Here is a 22,547-nt window from a genome sequence, read left to right on the forward strand (position 1 = left end):
AAAAGACTGACTGATCTCTTTCTTAGGGTTTTCAGCCTTGGCTGGCTCATGCTGGCCTAGGCTGGTATAGCCCTTTTCTCATTATTTCCTTTTTCTCTCTCTCTCTCTCTTTCATTAATTCCTCATTTGTATTAATTAAAATCTCTATAAAACCCAGCTGACTTGGGTATATTTAATATTGGGAATTTTTCCCTGGTGACCACTTTATATTTGATTTAAAACAAGACACTGTCTTGAAACCACATTTTTCATGGTCACAATTTAAGCCAACCACTCTTTTATCTGCCACAGTTTATGGCTTCCACTATTTTAATTGTAACACATGGCAAGGACTTAACTAATGTATATTGATTAAAAATTAATTGAATTAAACTTAGCCTCAAGTCAGTCACACAATAAACTTGTATTGACTAAATATATGCCTATAGTAAATACCAGGGAAACAGTGGGGCAAAAGACAGTGTCTGACTTCAAGAAGCTCTTAGTCAAATGGGGAAGTGTCATTTTTGTCATTGGATGACTGGGGACAATATGTGCACCATCTCCTTTACAGGACTGATATGACAAAAGTACTTCATAAATCGTATAGAGATGCATAAAGGTGTGTGGCTATTAACAAGACACATTTAAAGACACTTCTGAGGAGAGTAAGCAGTTACCTAATGTTCCCAGCTTGCCTGGGCATAGATTCCGGGATGAGTTGTACATATCAGTTCATTGGGAAATGGGTTGGAGAGAGAGTATGGTGTGATGGATAAGGCACTGAACAAAGTTTCAGGAAAACTTTGGATAAACTCTTACTTCAGACATATAATAGCTGTGTAAAGCTGAGCATCATTTACTATCTCCATCCCTCAGTTTCCTCAACAATAAAATGAGGGAGGGAGAGGAGTGGAACCAAGATGATGGAGAAAAGACAGGGATTTGTTGGAGCTCTCCCAAATATTTGAAATTAACATAAAAATATAGCCCCTTACCTGGCACATGTGCATTAAAAAAAAAAAAAACACCAAGTCACCATGAGGTGGGGAACCACATAGCCAACTGCAGCCTTGACTTCCTGAATGGGCTGGCAGATGACTTGCCTTAATGATGTACCTGGAGGAAAGAATTTGTGATACAGACTTTCCTTTCAGAAAGTCAAGTAGGAGTAGCATCATTAGTCATATAAAAGATGGGGCAAAGCAGTAGTAGGTCTGTGTGTGTGTGTGTGTGTGAGAGAGAGAGAGAGAGAGAGAGAGAGAGAGAGAGAGAGAGTCATTCTGAGTGAGGATGATCCTCTTTTAGAATACCTCTCAACTTTCAGCCCAGCAATCTTTCTCTTATCTGGCCTGGTCATCTGACTGTACCTCTTTACCAATGCCTATAAAATGGGCAGGACCCTGGAACTGAAGGATCACAGCATGGCCAGGAGACTATAGTAGTTAAGGGTGATCTGATATTTTTTCTTTCTCTTTTACTAATAAATAATTATAATTTAATATGTCTCCAAGATTAATTTGAACTAAAACACAAATTCTTCTCTAAACGATATAAAAATAGCACCTCAAAACAAATTTTGGAGAGATAGAATGAACAAAAGGAGAGGTAAAATAATTTTCCCTCTCAAGGCAATTTAGAAGTTCAGTAGGAAAAGTGGTGTCTCATTCTAGTGAGAGTGGAACACAGTCTAGCAAAAGCCACATCAGCACAGACTATGCCCAACAAGCCAGCAGCAAGTCTTGAGAATGATGAATCAGTAGTTTCTAGAGATCTCAGCCCACAGACAGCAAAGAGATTAGGCAACAAACTGGTCAGAAAGAGATCACAAGGGACCCTTTTGCTGGCACTGGGAGTAGGATTTCTGTATTACCCAGCTGAGGTTTAATAATTAAAAGAGAGGAGAAAGAAAAAAAAGTCAAGTGATCAGAGCAAAGAGAGACAGAGACTCACACCTGCAGCTTTTTACCAAAAGAACAAGCTCTGAAAAAAAAAAAGATCTCCACAGCCTGGGTCTCAGCCAAATTTATCTCCTAAGCATCCTTCCATAAAATGAGGGTGTAACTTAAAAGAATGCTAGAAAAGTAGCTCAGGTGTTGCAAATTTTCCATCTGCAGGGGTTCCAGCTTGTAGTCTCAAAGTGAGGAGGAATACTAGCAGGAACAGAAACCCTGACTCTAGGGCCAGGGCAGAAAAAAGTTCTTTATGACCACTGCCAGACCAGAACACAGGCCAAGAGAGCAGTGATCACACATCTTCTTAAATTATACCAATTTGAAAGAACTGAGAGTTTCAAACCACAGAGCTAGCTCTGGAAACAGCATAAAAAATCTGAAGCTTCAGTCATTGCCTCCTCCATCCCAGGATTAGAGACCATCTTTAAAGAAAAGTTATAAGTCAAGAAATAAGAGGGGAAATGAGCAAACATACTCAAATACATACACACAAACACAAAAAGACCCTGACCATCTAAAGTTGCTATGGTGACAGCGAAAAATCAATTCATAAATTCAGCAGAGAACAAAATCAAAGCAACTACATGCAAAACCTCATAGAAAATTGTGAATTGGTCTCAGGTCCTCAAAGAACTCAGAAAAGATTTTAAGAATCAAATAAGAGAGATAGAGGAAAAATTAGGAAAAGAAATAAGAGTGATGCAAGGAAATCATGGGGGGGGTCAACAGTTCAGTAAAGGAAGCACAAAAGAATACTGAAAAAAATTGTACCTTAAAAAATAGAATAGTCCCAATGGCAAAAGAGGCAAAAAAATTGATTAAAGAGAAAAAATTATTAAAAAGCAGACAATCAAATGAGAAAAGATGTACAAAAACTCACTGGAGAGAATGCCTTAAAAATTATAATTAGGCAAGTGGAAGCTAATGATTACATGAGATATCAAGAAACAATAGAACAAAAGAATGAAAAAGATAGAAGAAAATGGAAAACATTGAAAAATTAATTGAGGAGAGATGATTTAACAATTATTGGACTATCTGAAAGCCATGCTCAAAAAAAGAATTTAGACATCATCAAGGAAAACTGCCCTGATATGCTAGAATCAGAGGGTAAAATAGAAATGGAAAGAATCCAGTAATAACCTCCTGAAAAAGATCCCAAAATGAAAGCTTCGAGAAATATTATAACCAAATTTCAGAGCTTCTAGGTCAAAGGAAAAATAGTCAGAAAGTAACAATTCAAATATAGAGGAGTGAGAGCTAGGATAACACACTATTTAGTCATTTCTACATTTAAAAAAATTAGAGGGCTTAGAATATGATATTCTGGAGAGCAAAGGACCTAGGATTACAACCAAGAATCATATACCCAGCAAAACTGAGTCTAATTCTTCAGGAGGGAAAATGGATATTTAATGAAATTGAGGACTTTCAAATTACTGATTAAAAGACCAGAGCTGAATACAAAATCTGACTTTTAAATATGAGGCTCAATAGAAGCAGAGAAAGGTAAACATGAAAGAGAAATCATGAGGGATTGATATGGTCAAACTGTTTATATTCCTATTTGGGAAGATAATGATTATAACTTGGTAAAATAGGTTAAGTATACAATACAGTATTAAATGAACATGGTAATCTAGTGTTTAACAAACCCAAAGCTCCAAGTTTTTAGTAGAGCAACTCATTACTTGACAAAAACTACTGGGAAAACTTGTAAACAGTTTGGCAGGAACTAGGTATAGAGCAACATCTCATGCAATATACCAAGAAAAGTTAAAATGAGTACATGATTTTTAAGTCATAAAGAGTGATACATTAAGAAAATAAAGAAAACCTGAACTAGTTTGCTTGTCTAATCTATGGATAAGTAAAGAATTTATTACCAAATAAAAGAGAGCATTACAGGATACAAAATGGATAATTTTTTACTACATTAAATTAAAAAGAGTTTGGACAAATAAAACCAATGTAACAAGATTAAAAGAAAAACAGAAAATGGGGAGGGGGGATTTAAATCACGTTTCTCTGATAAAGGCCTCATTTCTCAAAAAACTGCATCAAATCTATAAGAATATGTCATTCTCCAAATGATAGTCAAAGGATATGAAGAGAGTTTTCAGATGAAGAAATCAAAGCTATAATCTGTATTAAAGAGATTATTTTTAAAAGGGAATAGGACCTATATATATATATAAATATTTATTGTAGTTCTTTTTATAATGGCAAAGAATTGCAAATTGAAAAGATGGCCATCAATTAAGAATTTGCTGAACAAGTTATGGTATATGATTGTGATAAAATTTTTTTGTGCTATAAAAATGGTAAAAAGGAAGGTTTCAGAAAAATTTGGGAAGGCTTAAAGGAACTGATGCAAAGTGAATTGTGAGCAGAACCAGTAGAACATTGTACACAATAAGCAATATTATAGATTATCAATTTTAAATTAATAAGCTATTTTCATCAATACTGTTATCTAGGACATTTTTGAAGGACTCATCATGAAAAATGTTATCCATGTTCAGAGAAGAACTAATAGTCTAAATGCAGATTGAAACATACTGCTTTGAAACTATTTTCCTTGGGTTTTGGGGGAAGGTGTTATTTTCTTTCATAACATGACTAATATGGAAATATGATCTTTAACTTTATATGTATAACATATCAAATTGCTTGCCTTAACAATGAGTGGATATGGATGAAAAATTAGGAAAGAATTTGGACTTCACATTTTAAAAAATCAGTGTTATTTTTTTACATGTAATTGAAAAAGAATAAAATGATTGAAAAAAATTAAAAAGGAAAGGAAAGCCATCAAGCATTGGAATAGCTTTATGTGAGGCAAGAAATACAAAAATCCAAACAAATAAATAAATAATGAATGAATGAATAAATAAATGAGTGAGCAAGCAAATCAATCACACAATAATTGACTGAGTTGACTATTATGAGCACTGAAGCCCCTTCTAGCTTTAAATCTTTTTTTTTAATCTTTACCTTCCATCTTAGTATCAGTGCTGTGTATTGGTGCCAAGGCAGAAGAGCAGTAAGAGTTAGGCAATGGGGACTCAGTAATTTCCCTGGGGTCACACAGCTAGGAAGTGTCTGAGGTCAAATTTGAACCCACAACCTCCCCTCTCTAGATCTGGCTCTCAATCCACTGAACCATCTAGTTGCCTCCCTACCTCTAAGTCTTTTTATCTCTTGAATAATCTGGTTTAGGTCTACTTCACCAAATACTAAAAAATGTATTGCTCTTACATATAAAACTGATGCCACTCAGTCATCATGGGAAAACGTGACCAGAGCAGACCATCCCCATTAACTAAAGATTACCAGCACTAAATGACTTATTCAGACATGAGATAAATGCATAAGATTTCTTAAAGTGGGACTCAATTGCTCTGATTCATCTCTGGCTATGTCTAGATGTGTAACTAGAGAATACAAACCTTTTGTGGAGAGGAACCTGGGTTTAGAAATGAAAGAGAAGACTTTGTTTTTTATTTTTGTTTGTGCTTTTCTCTCTATGTAAAAGTAGCCTACCTGTAAAGGAATAAGAACTATTACTTTGATTTTTTAGCTCCAAGATAGTAAGATAGAGGAAAAAAAGAAAAGGTACTAAAGAAAACAAAAATGGGGGAAATAGTGAGATCAGCCCAGGTTTTTGCAAGTGCACACAATTTCAATCTATACCATGAATTAACTTTAAGGTATCTGAGGGAGAAAAGGAAACTGAAAGCTTAGAAAGAGTTAACAATGAATCATTTTCCATTTATTAAGCACTTACTATGTTCCAGACTTCATTATGTGATAAGAGTTGGGAATACAAATTCAAGTATAAAGAAAAACTGCCTCTGACCTCAAGGAGCTTACATTATAGAAGAAAACAACAAATAAAAAGAGACTAAAATATAAGATGGGTGAAAAGAAGGTACGCAAAGTGTCAGGAAAGATGTTCAGAAAGAGGAACAAAGGAGTGAGGATAGCCAGACTGGAAACTTTCTTTTAAATGAAATTCCAGGAGGAATTAAACACACAGAGAATGAGTCCTGGAGACACAGTAATCTTTCAGGGTGATAAAGCTACAGAAATAAGTAAACTTCCAGGATGAAGGAAGAAGAATAAGCATTTGTTAAATGCTTACAATGTGTAAGTTACTGTATACTAAGCACTTGATTTGATACTTGTAACAACCATGGGAAGTAGGTGTTATTATGATCCCTATTACAGTTGAGGCAAATAAAGCAGACAGAAGTGAAGTGACTTGTCCAAAGAAAGACATAAAACTAGTGTGCCTGAGTCTAGACTTGAACTCAGGTCCTTCTAACTCCAGGGTCAGTGTTCTATCCAGGGTCTCCAAAACGATTATCAAATCCTTCAAAAAGACCTAAGTAGTTACTCAGGAAAAGACAAAAGAATGGAGTATGTTTAAGTCCAGTCTATGATTAAGAGATTGAGAGTTAAATGAACAAACCCTAGAATTTGTCAGTACTTATCTCAGACCACCACTATGAGTGGACAATAAGCTAGGCAAGCCTATAATTGAAAAGGAAAAAGAGGGTAGACTGAATTATGCTGAGAAATTGAATGGTGGTGTCGTCGTCATCATTGACATTGACAAGATCTTTGTTCTGTTTTCAACTTGGGCTGGTTCCCACCTGCTAAGGCAATCTTGTGGTCTTCCACCTATAGGTACTCACCATATTGGTACTGGGCTTAGTGCTGACATCCAAATGGCTTAACCCACTGTAGATCAGACCTCCTTGGTTCAAGTAATCCATTACTTTAGCCTTTCTAGTAGCTGGGATTAGAGGTTGTGCCACCACTATTGACCCATAATATTTTTAATGATCTCAAGTTTCTTTTTGAAAGAAAGAGCTATGATTCAAACAATATTGTTTCAGTGTTTTGATGTGGCTTCAAGCCAGAGAATTTTGCAGTTCTGGAAAATTAAAGTTGAGAGTCACCAAAAGGGCAATGAAGTAACACATGTTGACCATGAGTAGGCTGCAACATATTATCAAGGAATAACTGTTCCAAAGAAGTGATGTGAATGATGTTAGAGAGATGTGTGACCAGAAAAGAAGACGGGCTGGTCACATGGTGAAAGTATTGTCACCCAAAGGTCCTTAAGAGTATTGGGACCTCACTGAAAATTTTGAGATGGATATGGACAAGATTTGTACATGAGAGATTTAAATTTTTTGAAAGAGTATCCATAACACTGACATCACAGCTATATGCAAATTCAGTTCAATAATAAACATGTATTAAATGCCTATTTTGTGCAGGATATTTACACATGAATTCAAAGAAAAAAATTCCCTGTCCTCAAAGAGAATATATTCTACTAGAACATATTGTTCTGAGAATGCCATAGATTCAATTATATTAAGGAAATGTGGAATGAACTAATTGACTTTGAAAATGTGCTTCTAGTTTTCTTATACAAAGTCCTAAAACAGTCTAGGCTATTTGAATTAAAATCCTACCATCCATTTTCACAGTTGAGTTCTGTACGCCATTTTATTTTCATGTACAGGAATTAATCCTTAGCATAACAGTCTCCACCAATGCTCTTTTTCTTACTGATGAAACTGGGTCAAAAACTCCAAAATCTTTCTGGCAATCATTATTTGGAATCGGATACTGTATAACTCCTTCTCAAGGAGATACTTTGTCAATATGGCACAATTTCTTTACATTTCAGAAAAGGAGACCCACATATTTTAGTCCCCAATATAGAAAATATATTTCATAATTTTTCAGCTGTCCATAAAATATATATATATGGGCTGTGACTTTCCAGAGACAGAATTGATGTGCCGTTTCGGGTCTGCTAAAATAGACCCCAAAGGGCATGCTCTCTCACTAAAACATGCCTTTGGCAATTTATTTCAATTGCAAAAGTCTCTAGTGCCAGATTTGCTCACAATCAGTTTTAGGTCTCAGCTGATCCACACAATGGAATGTCTTGCTTTTATTTGCCTTCTCTACTTAATATCACTTCTTTCCTCCAACATTTTGTACTTCGAACAATTCTAAACTTATTAGTTTAAAAATCATTAGATGATGAACAGTGTGAAAAGAGAAACCAAGTTTCCAAATGCCCTCAAGTTCCTAGGGGAAAATTTTAATGCTTTGTTTTTAATATCGTCTTGTGGGAGCTACTTTAGCAACCAGGCAGAAGTAACCAAGTCTTCAGTTATAATTATTCCCAGGACCACCTCTTGTCCATGTGTGTACCAAAGCCCACATGTTTCCACATTCAGTTAATTTACTGCCAGGATTAGAATATGGTTCCAGGGTGTCTGAACATTCCAATATGGATTATAAGACATTTCAACATCATTAATATCTCTACTAGTGGTGGAAACTTGTGTTCATTTTCAAGGACTAAGAGAAAGAACCTGTTTTATGTGCTCCCCCTTTTCCCTTAGCTGATTACCTGGGTTCAAATAAAATTGATTTCTGAAAGAGTTTGATTAGCTACAGAGTACAGGACAAAAGAGTAACTAGGAGGGGCAACCAGAGCATTCCCAGTGTGTTGTACATCTCAGCTGTGCCCTCCACTTAGTCTCCTTCCTCCTGGCTGTTATGTGAAGGAGCTATAGCTGGAAAATGGGCTGAGCCTTTTTGGAAGCAAACAAGTTACTTATGGCTGCAGTTGAGTTTTACAGTTTAATGGACTGAGGCTTCCATTTCACCACAAAGTGAACAGATAATGGAGCTAGTTTTCATTTGTGAAACCCAGACTCTCAGCAAGAGCTTTGATTCATGTACATGATCCAGAACCCAGGAATGGACGGATGAAGAGATGATTGGTGTGTTCTTACAGAAGCTAACAGTAGGGGCAAGAGAAGGGTTGGTCAATTGGGGGCAATGTTAAAATCCCACTTTCCACTCAAAGTGGGATCTGCATATTTGGGTCTTCCAGAAGTAGCATGAATTGTTTTACATGGCCATCTCCCTTTTCTGAGTTCATTATGATCTACAATATATGTTTATCAATTTACAACCTCTACATCATGCATTCTGAGCAGTCCACACTGGCAGCAACACAAAGCACATACTTATTAGTGATATAAATCAAGCATTTCTGCACCTGAATAATGATTAATCTCCAGCACATAACCAGGGAAAGGAGAGCAGGGGAATAGCACTGGCTTTTCCCTATAGTGAACACTAATGACTTCCAACTAAAAAAACTGGCTTTTGCAAATGAATTATATTTTCATAGGCAGAAAGGTTAAAAAGTGCAGTCTGACCGGGCCTTTAATCAATGGAGTCTTTTTTTTTTTTTGAGTATGGCTTGTCTTTATGAAAGAAAAGTGTTGGAAATATAGACCTGTGACTAGAATGAGAGAGAATTTTGGAAATATGCCTGTAAATAGAGAATTACAACTAATACACATTTCAATTGAGTCAAAAAGGTAAAGGGAGAAACTATTGCTGATGCAGAGGTTGCTTGATGTGAAGGGGCCATTGGTGGCAGAGACAGAGAGGACAGTTCTGGCAGAGATGCAGATATAACAGGAAAACAGGCTCTGGTTCTTGGCCTTATGTGGGTTTTGAGAGAAGAGAGATCCAGAAGGTTTATCACAAGAGAAGTTTATGGCAGGGTGGCCCAGTGTGGTTGAACCATGTGGCATCTCCTATCATATGGTAGAAGACTATAAGGAAGGGCACAAGGACTGCATGTATTCAAAAGGATTTAGCCCCTTCCCACCTGCTAGCATCTGGGGGCAAAGTAATGTTTGGTTCAGACTAGCTGTAGATTCATATAAATGAAAACCCCAATCCCTCTAGGTCTTTCCTAGTGTGTTATTTCTCTTTCACAGAAAAGAAGAAATTAGGCGAGAAAGAGAAAAATGGCTTATAATGGTTGCCCACAATGCAGAAAATGGTAGAATTAAGGGCTAAATGAATGTATGAAGGTCAGGGCAAATCAATTGGCATCTTAATGTCAAATGCTCACCCTTGAGAGGTGAATATTGCTAAGACAGATGATTTGGGGATTGAAAAGTGGTAAGAAATATACTTAGTGATAGGCAGCAGACTCTTAGGTTATTACTTGGGATGAATTAGCTTCATTGCTTTGTTCATTAAGTATTAAATAAAACCTACTATGTGCAAAGCATTGTGCTTAGTGGAGGAGCACTGTGTTGCATGCTAGTTAGTTGGGCACTGTGCTCATTAGCTTGACTGATTAGAGGAGTGTGTTAATTAGGTTAAGGTTTTGAATGATAGCTCAACTGGGGTCAATGAGCTTTGCTCTGTTTTGAGGTTATTCAGACTGCACAGGAAGGCCTGCTATTATCCATAGGTTGCCTAAATAATATGAAGAAAATGTTTTTAAGAGAATTCTTGAAAACCAACTTAAAAGGCATACTCTATTGAGAGTGAGTCAATAGGATCATTTTTATGTATAAAGGGTAGACCATCATTACTACTCACCAGGTAGCAGAAGTTGCCATGACCACAGAGAAGTTTATAGTAATAACTAGAAAGAGAAAAAGAAGAGAATTTTCCCCAGCTGATAAAGAGTGAAAGAATAAGAAGAGGCAATTCTCAGATGAAGAAATTAAAAGTATCTTTAGTCATATGAAAAATGCTCCAAATCATTACTAATTAGAGAAACGCAAATATGAAAAACTCTGAGGTAGATACCACCTCACACCTATGAGACTGGCTAATGTGACAAAAATAAGAAAATGATAAATGTTGGAGAGGATGTTGTACAACAGGGACACTAATACACTATTGGTGAATTGGTGAACTGTAAATTGACCTGACCATTCTGGAGAGCAATATGGAACCATGCTCAAAGGCATAAAACTGTGCACACCCTTTGATTCAGCAAACAGATACCACTACTAGATCTGTATCCAAAATTGATAGGGAAAAGGGACCTGCTTGAATAAAAATATTTATGGCAGCTCTTTTTGTGGTGACAAAGAAGTGGAAAATGAAGATATCCATCAATTTGGAAATGGCTGAACAAGTTATGGTATATGATTGCAATGAAATAATATTGTGCCATAAGAAATGACAGAATGATCACAGAAAAACCTAGAAAGACTTATATGAAGTGATGCAAAGTGAAATGAACAGAACCAAAAGAATAGTGTACATAGGAACAATAATAGTGTACAATGATCAACTGTTAATGACTACATTATAATTAGCAAGGCAAGGATCCATGGCAATGGCAAGGGACTCATTACAAAAAAAAAGGTTATCCAGTTATAGAAGAAATCAATGGAGTGAACACAAATCAAAACACCATTCTTCACTTTTTTCCCTCCATGAATTTTTCTCTAGTGCAAGTGATATATATATATTTTCTTTCACAACATACTAAACATGGAAATATGTTTTATATAATAACACATATACATCCTATATCATATTATCTATGATCTTGGAGAGTGTGGAAGTGTAGAGACAGAGAAAGAGAGAGAACATGGATCACATGCAATCTGGGAAAAATTAAAATTAAAAGAGAGAAAGTAAGTAGCCTTAGGCATGGTATCAATGAAATCCATATTATTAAAAGTTAATTGACAGCTGATGAGCAAATGTCATTATAAAATAATACCCACCATTATGATTACTGTAACTACTGCCATCAAATTCAATAAATACTTCTTATTATTCCGTTATACACAACCCAAAAATCTAGAAAGTGTCTAAAAGTTTATGATTTAATGGTGGGGAAGTGGCAAGACAAGGACACAAATGACTGACAAGATGGACAATGAAATTGTTGCAAGTCCCAAGGTCAGAAATGCAGTCTGCACAACTATAAGGGAGTCATGATGAAAAGACTATCCACTTCCAAAGAAGGAACAGACAGATTACAAATGCAGATTGAAACATATCATTCTTTATTTTATTTTTTCCATGAATTTTTCTCTACTTCAAGCAAGATGTGCCTTGCTTCACAACATGGCAAACATGAAAATAGATATTATCTGATAATATATGTGTACAACCTATATCATATTATCTCTCTTCTTGGGGAGGTGGGGGAAGTAAGAAGAACAGAGAGAAGATGGATTGCAAAATGTCAGAAGACAAATATTAAAAATTGTATTGATGTAAAAAATTCAATCTATTTGATGTGCCCTAAGAACATACTTCTAGAGGTTTTGATGAATCAGGAGCTTGAGAGAAGTCAAGTGTAGAGAGGTTTGTGGTCATGTTGATCTAGGGTAGTTTTTTGGTTCCCCCTTGGAAGATATTGACAGATTTTTCATAAAGCAAAATCCTGAGGAAAACTGGACCGCCTTTAGGGATCACTTTTTAGGAACCAATTCCTGGTTGTTGAAAGTTAATTCAATCTATCAGCATTTATTAAGCACCTACTTTTGCTGGGAACTTTGCTAAATGCTGTTGGATACAAAGAAAGGTTAAAAAAATTGTCCCTGCTCCCAAAAGTGTTTACAGTCTAATGAGAGTAGACATCATGCATACAACCATGGGTAAATAGGGCCTATATGGGATATATGAAAGATTATCACTATAGGGAAGACTAAGATTATAAGAGATTGGGGAAAGCTTCTTGTTGAAGGTAGGATTTGAAGGAAACAAGGGAAGATGGAAAGCAGAAAGGAAGAGAGAGAATTCCAGGTATGAAGAACTGCCAGTGAAAATGTCTGGATGGAATATATTGATGGAGGAATAGTGAAGAAGCCAATGTCTGTGACAGTTAAGTGAATCAGTGAATAGACAATCCAGGCTGGAGAGAAGAGTTCATGGATCCAAATCTTACCTCAAAAAATTCCTAGTAGTCACTTAGCTCTTACCACTCTCCTGCCTTGGAACTGATTCTTAGTATAGATTCAAGGGCAGAAGTAAGAGTTTTAAAAAATTGGACAGTGCCACTGCTTTGCAGAAAACAAAGGATGCAGAATACTTGGGAAAGATACAAGAAACTGAAAAGGTAGAAGTTATCCAGGTTATGAAGAGCTGTGAGCACCCTGATGAAGATTTTTCTATTTCATCCTATAGGTTCTAAGGACCGCTGGAGTTGTTGAATTGGAGAATGGCATGGTCAAAAGCCTCTTAGGTAAATACAACCATTGTAATCATCACATCCATTTCTTCTTCCAATCATGGTTCATTTCACAGGGTGATAAAAGAAGCTTGAGGAGCATCTTCTTGTTTTTACCCCTCCTCCTGGTTGTGATCTGTGTGGGCAATTCTCAGTGGGAAAACTCTCTCTTCCAATTCATATCAACAATTCATTTGTTACTTTGAGTTTTACCTAGGATACTGAGAGATTAAGTGATTGCTTTTGGTCACACAGATTAGTTATATGTCAGAGGCAAGTCTTTGAACTCAGGTCCTTCTGCCTCCAAAGTTACTCTTCTATACAATGCTGCTTCTTATCTCCTAATTCTATCACTATAACTATGACAAAGCCCATGGCAGTAAAGCATGGAATCCTCTGAAAGTCAAGGAGCATAGATTTAGAAAAGGCTTAATATTTAATGACCAGTATATTTTGAATTATGTGGGCTTCATTGCCAGGGTGGTTATAGTTTTGGCCATAGCATGCCTTTTAAAAAGTTATTAGTAACTTTAGTTTTTCTATTACCTTCATTTCCCATATGTCCTTTTAAAAATAGTTTGTAAAGTCTCTTGCTATATTTATGATCATGTGCTCCCCTCCCTCACCCAAAGAACCATCACTTGTTAAAAAAAGGATCAAAAAGAAGAGAAAAACCAACATATCAACCAAGTATGGCATTTCAGATAGATAAAATACACACACACATTATATATACATATATCAAACATAGTATATACTTCTTTGTACTTGCATATCTGGATCCATATATGTTTCTTCCATCTATCTATATGACTTTCATACTTAGAGATCCTTACTTCTGCAAAGAAGGGAGTTGCCTTCTTATATTTCTTTTTTCAGGTCCAAGTGGTGTGATAATAGGGCTGCTGGGTAGCACAGTGAATAGAGCTTTAAGCTTGGAGTCAGGAATATTCATCTTCTTGAGATCAAATTTGACTTCAGACACTTAAAGCTGTGTGACCCTCAGCAAATCACTTAACTCTACCTCAGTTTCCTCATATATAAAATGAGCTACAGAAGGAACTGGCAAACCACTGCAATCCCTTTTCTAAGAAAACTCCAGATGGTATCATAGTCAGACACAACTGAAAAACAACTGAACACAGCAAAGATCATCATAATTACAGCGTTTAGTTGAGCTTTTTTGCTTTGCATTAGTGGTTCTTTCCATTTACATAGATGTAGTGCCTACATGTATTGTTTTCCTGCTTCTACTTTATTTTGCCTCTATTTATATATCTTCCAGGGCCTTCCTCTATTCTTCATGATCATTATTTCTTACAGTACAGTATTTTTGCATCATAGCCATGTACCAAAAACTTTTTAGCCTTTTCCCAGTTGAACATCTTCTTTGTTTCCAATCTTTTTGCCTGTACAAATAATTCTAAGAACCTTTCTATCTACCTTTGAACTCCTTCAATTATATAACTAGAAGTGAGCTCTCCAGTTAAAGGGAGAGAGGCAGTAGTATCATGTCTTAAAGTCTATCTGCTAAGCCATAGACTGATTGGAATGAATATCAGTGAAAGGATATGTGATAATAGCAATAATAAAATATAAAATGTATATAGTGCTTGAAGGTTTACAAAGTTCTTTCCATGTTATCTCATTTGATTCCCACAACAACCATGTGAGGCTGATATCCTTATCCCCATTTTACATATGAGGAAACTGAGTCTGAGGGGTTAAATGATTTGTCCAGGGTCACAAATCTTGTAAATGTTAGAGGTAGGTTGTGAATTTGGTTCCTCTTACTTCCAAGACCAACGTTATCCACCGTTCCAACTCTCTGCCACATGGATTAAAGTATACATCCTTGAAGCAGTAACAGAAATTGTGGGCTGAACTTTGCTCATTCCTCCCATACTGTGATAAAATGTGTTTATGGTCTTAATAAATAAGGGCATGCAATATTGTCTTTCCATCTTAATAAATCAGTAGGTAGTCACACATCCAGTGAAAGTATCTAAATGAGCATAAGGTAAATGGATAAAAACTAAATTATGTTGTATTCCAAAGTGAATAAAGCCCACCTATCAATAGACTCATGAAAAGAGAAATAAAATTTGGATTTTTTTAAGACAAAACAAAATGTTCTCATGAGGGCAAAAAGTTGTTTTTCTAACATCTTGCCATTTATTTCCCCCTATTTCTCTTGTAAAGGCTACAGACAAACACCAATAATCGAAAGCTAAACATGGAACACTCTTTGAAGTGCACCAAAGCTATTAAGGGGGGAGTCTCGATTTTACACAGCTGTTTAATGGCATGAAATGTATGATCTCATTTGTTAAATTGGGTTCTGTAAGCAAAAACAAATGGGAGGAACAGCAGCAGAGACAATGAATAATGAAAACACTATTGCCAGGCTGTAAGAGCAAGAGCTCTATTTAGGTGGAGTCTAAATGCAGTCCCAAAGATGGGCTTTAGGGGTCCCTGTGTCTGTTACCTAGCAACAAGATCATTACCAAGGGGCACGCTGGAGTCCAGTTGAATGCAATGCATGAAGGACATGCAGGGTCACATGATCAAATTTCTCTTTTTATATAAAGTTAATAACTCAGGCTTATAGCAATCTATGAAAGAGGCAGGTTTCTGAAGAAAGCATATACCCTGTTGATTCCTCCCCCCCCCCCCCCCACGCTAAATCTCTCCAGCAAGAATACAAGATTCAGTTCAGTTTAGGGCAAACACATTATTCATTTGTCCATGCATTCTTCTGACAAGAGCAAAACATACAATATGCAAAAAAGAAAATTAACAGAACAGGAATTGGTTTTGATTAGCAGTGCCACCCATGCTCCCACTCCTGTCTTCCCATCTCCTCTTTCTCCTCCCCCATCAGTACCTAACTAATACCAAATGTAGCCTGACACAGATTTGTCGTAATTTTTCTTTGCTTCTGAAATTGCTTTTAAGTAAATTACATCTTTTTTTTTTCAGATTTATCCTCCTTCCTAATAGTGTTTTCATCTGAGCTGACTAGATAACTCCTCTACCCTCTGCTTGTTGGTAGTACAGTGCTTTAATAAAGAAATTATGTAATTGGTCTCCAATAACAGTATCACCTCACATTCAGAAAGCAGCATGACATTGCTCTGGAAAGCAGTACTCAAAGTCAGAAGAAGCTGAGTTAAAGTTTTATCTCCTGTGATCCTGGACAAGTAACAGCTTCTCATTCCATTCATACCCTCTCCCCTTCCCTAAAATTCCTGCAAAACTATTGATCACAGAGAAGTTATTGATCTGTATTGATAAAGAGAATTTCCCTGCTGGGAGCTCCCCATGCCAGTGGATTCCAAATTCTGATCCTCCAAAAAATTTAGAAGCTCAAGCTGCTTTTCTAATATTATCTCTTGCTTACCCTCAATATATCCTATTAGGTCAAAGATGGAAGCTGCTGTAGGTCATGCAGTTGCCAGAGTAAAAGACTAAACACCCATCTTCTGATCTCCATGTGTAGCATGTTGTAATTAGTTTCTCAAAGCTCATTAATCCAATCCAATCAATATTTGTTAAGCACCTTCTACATGGGCATCTAGGTGCTGTGGTGGATCAAGTGTTAGGTCTGAAGATAGGAAAACAATGACTTCAAATATGGCCTCAGATACTTATTAGCTATGTGATGCTGGGCAAATCACTTTACCCAGTTGGGCTCCGTCTCTTCATCGGTAAAATAAGCTGGAGAAGCAAATGGCAAACCACTCTAATATCTTTGCCAAGAAAACCCCAAATGGAATCATGAAGAATTGGACACAACTGAAATGACTAAACTATATGCCAAGCACTGTGCTAAGCTCCAAGAATGCAATTTATAACAGAAAGATCATCCCCACCCTCAAGGAACCTAAAGGGGAGAGAACATATAAAAAGAGGTAAAGCAGGGAGGGGAACACACAGAGTCATCTTGTTTGATAGATTTGAAATCAGGCAGAGCAGCAAATGCAAAGAAGAGTAACGTGAGAGTCCACATTTTCTCTCTATAAAGGAATGTACTAGGAGAAATTTGGTACTTCACCTTCTAGTCCTCCAACAGAGGGGAAAGGAGATGGAGGAAGCTGTGTCAAATCAGGCCTTGAGTTAACAGCATGGTGGTGAGTTTGGAAGTGAGGAGCTTATCCTGGGAAGGATATCTTAATCCAGGCAGCAGATGCAAAGTGGAGTGAGGTCTCATTAGTTTATGAAAACTCACTTCTAGGCATTAGTCCGTAGAACCATATGCCCCAGTACAGCACAATAGCTAATAATAATTAATATTTATGACATACTTTAAGGTTTGCAAAGCTCTTGACATATATTATCTAATTTGATGAGACCTAACAATGATCTTTCTGTCACAAACTTAAATGGGTCTTATCAAGTCTCAATGTGCTCGAGGTGTTCTGAGCTTTTCTCTGCTATTCCAAAAATGTATATAGGTTCCCTACCATTCCATTGCCGTATAAGGATCTCTTCCCTCAGGGTACACTTTTATCCTAATCAAGTAAGGGGGAAATGACTAAAAGTCATCGCTTTCTTCTTTGTTCTACAGTTGAACCTTTTTTTCCCTATTAAAAAGGAAAGCCAGTTGTTCTTTGCTATAAATGCCAAAGAATCAATTAATTAAACTATGTCAAATGGCTAGTGTAGACTAGTCACTGATCCTCTGAGCATATGATAATAATCTAACAATAATAAAAACTAATCCAAATGACCATATGATAGTAGCAACAATAATAATAATAGCTGACATCTATATACTGTCACAAAGTTTTTAAAATACCGTACATACATTATCTCATTTGATTTTCACAACTACTATGGTAAGTAAGTGCTATTGGTATCAGCATCCACATTTTTCTCATGATGAAGCCATTCAGGATGACACAGTGTCCACAGAAGTGGAAATTTGAACCAAGATCTTCCGCATTTCAAGTTCATCAATTCATTTCAACACTACATGATATTCTGTGGTTAAATTTTCAAAGCACATGACAACAACTCTGTGATGCCTATTTTATGTACAAGGAAACTATGGGTGAACCATTTAAGCAATTTGTAGAGGGAGTCATAAAGCTAAAAATTGAACTTAGTCTTCTTTTATCAAGCTCAGTATTTTTTTTTCCACTAGAGCCTGCTTATGTCTGTTCAAGGTGTTTTATATATTTTGTCTCCTCTTTTCTTTGAAAATTCCTTAATAATAAGTACCTTTGGGCAGCTGGGTGGCTTAGTGGATTGAGAACCAGGCCTAGAGATGGTATGTCCTAGGTTCAAATTTGACCTCAGACACTTTCCAGCTGTGTGACCCTAGGCAAGTCACTTAACACCCATAGCCTAGCCCTTTCTGCTCTTCTGCCTTAGAACCAAAATACAATAGAAATTATTGGTTCTAAGGCAGAAGATAAGGGTTTAAGAAAAATAAGTACCTTACTTACATTTGCTCTGAAATCACAGTTTAAGGAATTATACTCTTTATGATTAATACTATATTATTTTTAAAATTGAACCAATGATTTTCTAGTTCCAGGAACTAGGTCTAGCTCATGAGATTCTCAGATAACACCTTCAGTCACTATTGGTTGGAAGGGCTATATGGCCATTTTAAACTACTAATTAAAATAATTTATTATTTTATTATTTTATTTTATTTATTATTAATTGTATAAAGTAATAATTAAATGCTAAAAATAATTAAACTGCTAACAAAGAAATTACAAGTCTCAAAGACCTTTAATCTGAATGTACCAGACTGAGTTCTGCTGTCCTAAATATGACTGGAAACATTTTAATGCAGATTCTTAATTTAAGAAAGGTCTAACTAATAGGGCATAGCTGAGCATTGAGCACATCTATCTTATTAAGTGTCTTCAAATGAAAGAGACAATATTATATTTTCCACAAAAGGCATGAAAATAATTTAGATGAACATAGTCTATCAATATTAAATCCAATAGTATGTTATTAATACCCTCTGAAAAGTCTCTGGCTTTCAGGAGTTAACATTCTCAAAGACGCCTGTCTTTAGTTCTAGGTCTTCCTTGAAAAGCCACTGAGGAGCTAAGCAGTAACAGACTTAGTTTCTTTGTTCTAGAATTATAGACACTTGGAAAGTAATTTAATTCAGCCAAGATTTGTTAAATGCGGTTGTATACAAGTTACTCCTGGGCATTGAAGGAGATATAAATGTGAGAGAAGTTCAAGCCAGCTATATACCTAGTAACATTTGCAATGATTCAGTAGCTGCCATCATCTGGCTTTCTTCCTATTTTCTGAAAGCTTACAGAAAATAAGTTGTCACTTTTACAACTTAAACTAGCTAGAGAGTGGAATATAAAATTTGGCCACCAGTTAGTTATTATACTTCTGCCACGAGTCAAGAGGTTTCCTCAGTGGATATTTAATGTGTTCTCCCACAAAATATCAGGATCCTAGCTACTACTGAAAGATGCTCAGCCTTGTAAACTCTTAGAATATTCCTGGTCCTACCACAACTAAGTTCACATGACATGACAATTTGCTATCCTCAACTGAATGTTGATCTAGGAGTATGAAAAAAAAAACGGTTCATGAAATATCAGTGGGAAATGTTTTGTTTTGTTTTTTCTTTCTGTTGACTAATTGATTTTCAATGGCCATTTGCTTTACCAGGCTGGTTTAGTCCTACTATGTCTGTTTCTACTTGTTGGTCTCTCTTAAAACCTGGAATCCCTGGTCCTATTTCCTTTACTGAGATCTCTCTATTAACTACTATGGTTCTCCAAGATCTGACAGAGCTCCACCTTTGAAATGCAGTGATATATAAAGCCAGTAGCCCCAGGCATCAAGCTGTCATTGCCACTCTCCTATCTGTGTGTGTCTGTCTCTGTCTCTGTCTCTCTGCCTCTCTCTTTCACTCTCTGTCTGTCTGTCTGTCTCTTCCCCCTCCCTGTAGAAAAGGTCAGCTGAAATGATGGATGAATAGACCTCTGCCATTAAACCAAAAACCAAAACAAAATCAAAGGAGTATGATCTATCTTCCACATCCATATATAAAACCTCATCCTGCTTCCCAATCTGGTAAGCCAGATACTTCCTAGATACTTCCCAACTATTAGATCTGCCCAGTTGTAGAAGGGAATGCTTTAAAAGGTGAAGAACTCTTCATCAATGTATGTTTTCAAAAGTACACTGTATGACTGTTTATATGGAATGTTAGAGGAGGTGCCTCTTCATATGGTTGGACTATATAAAGTCTGACTCCCTTTTACCTCTGAGATGCTAATGATTCAATGGAGTTAGAGAGCTATTGAGAGGCCATAGTATTAGAAGGGTTATCTGTAAGAGAATGTAAGTTGCCACACATGAGACAGGAGATGATGTTTTGAGGAACAGGAGAGGTGAGTTAAGAGATGAGATTTCATTAACTTAGAGGAAGTGAAGTTGTCTGCTGGGAACAAATGGGATTACTGTAGAGAACTGGAAAATATTTGGAATGTCCACTGTGGCAAATGTGAGTCAATAAGAGATTATTAAATGTTTTGTTATATTATAGTGAAAATACAGCTGAGTGATGATAGGCCAAATTTATAGTAGACCCAATCTGCTTGGTTTCATGACTTTCTCTTTTGGTATTCTGTGGCCTGGGAGAATGAAGGTAGAAAGTATCTATAGTTGATTAGGAGAATTGATGATAGTGTCTGGGCTTTAAGATATCGTCACAGAAGAATTTGTGTTTGAAGCTCCATTGCTACAAGATCAATGGGCATAAGAAATGATTCCTCCCCTTATTGCCTTATCTTCTTCTGCAGTTATTTATACATAAAATTCCTGCTGGGCTTATGTTGCAATGTAACAATATTAAGACATCAGCAAATGCCAAGAAGCAGTGTGGCATCTGTACACTGATGCATTGAGTTACATACAAGGGGAAAAGGCAGGCAGTTCAGATGGAAACGATGCAAGAGTTCTGATTGACACTTAGAAGAAGTAGGGCCAAGAATATAAAGAAAATGAGGGGCAGTAGGTAGAGAAAGAAAAGGACTAATCAGGGGATCAGGGGGAAAAAAGACAAGTTTTCTGTCTGCTTTCCTTACCCTCATTACCTGAAAGAAAAAAAAAAACAGAAAGAAAAGAGGAAGACAGACACTAAAAAGGCACAGCACAGAAACTGGAACAATTTGAGACCTTAGCCACAGACTCTTCCTATTCAGTAACAGCACTTACAGTATTCAGATAATTACAAATGCTCATTAGATCAGATTGCCTTAACAATTATACTTGATTTTTGTAGAACATCTTTCTGTTTCTTTCTATGCACTACAGCATTTGAGCTTGTGGTAGATCCTATTTAAGAGCCTTGGTTGATTAAATGGTCAATTGAGGATCTCCTAGCAGGTGGGAGGTGGTAATGAACAAGAATTTGGGCCATGGTTTCTAATTACACTATTTGGTATATGTTTCTACTTATTCCCCTTAGAGCTAAAACAAGACAGTTGGGTATTTTTGTTTTTGTTTTTGCTTTTGTCTTCCTTCTCTTTGGGTAGCATTAAATAAAATGCGAACAGCAATAAAGCAAGCATTTTCCCATTTTGAAATTTGTAGTGATCCCACCCTAGAGGAAGTCAGTTTCATCAGCCTGATGGGAAAGCACCAAAACCCTTTTAAATGGAGTGGTCCCCTCTGAAACCAAAGTTTTACAAAAGCAAGTAACCCAGGGTGCTGACAATGGCGTGGACATTAGAACTGATTATCCTGTGGTAGAATTTCCCTGCTCTGTTCTTTCCCTTCATCATGTACAGTCAGACAAGAAATGCTTTATCTGCTTATGATCAGAGCATTTCAGTAGCAGGAGAGTAATATCCAAGAACGCAAATAGCTCTCAACATGCTGCATGGCCATCAGGCAGGGAGTGATTTTAGCCAGAAACCTAAGATAAACTTCTATTCTTTGGAAATTGCCATGGGACAATTGGGATTCACGATATAATTGGTAATGTTAGTACCTGGGGAAGGCATAATGGAATAGGGGAGAGAGTTCAGTAGGAGAACTCAGAAAGAAACCTTAGAAGGGAAAGGCAAAAGATGAAACAATGTTATTGTGCTTAGTGTTGGGGGATTTTCCAGAATTCCCCCTCCCTCTCCAGTTTACCTAATTTTTATCTGGATTGCACCAAAGGTTATGTTCTGTAAATCATTTGTGGTTGGGAGCAGTCACCCCAGACTAATGACAGTCTGTCCTCCAGAGAGTCTGGCTTATCCTCCACGATGAGTCTAAAGAATCCTGGGAGGTGTCAGCACACAAATGAAGATAGCACAATGGTGAAGGAGGACATACTAAAGATCTTATCTCCCTTTACCTTTTGGGGTATATGGAGTGCTCAGGGAGGACTAGCACCTTGGTATGAGGGCTTGCTGAGCTTTTTTCTGGGCTACTCACCCACATTTTGGTGTCTCCCTTTCATCCAACTCTCTCACTTGTGACTCTAAGAAGCTGTAGCATGCATAGCAGCCACAATGTGGTAGAATTGTTTCAGCAGAAGGGCTAAACCACTAAGG

This window comes from Monodelphis domestica, chromosome 3, assembly GCF_027887165.1.
Source record: "Monodelphis domestica isolate mMonDom1 chromosome 3, mMonDom1.pri, whole genome shotgun sequence".
Classification (NCBI taxonomy): Eukaryota; Metazoa; Chordata; class Mammalia; order Didelphimorphia; family Didelphidae; genus Monodelphis; species Monodelphis domestica.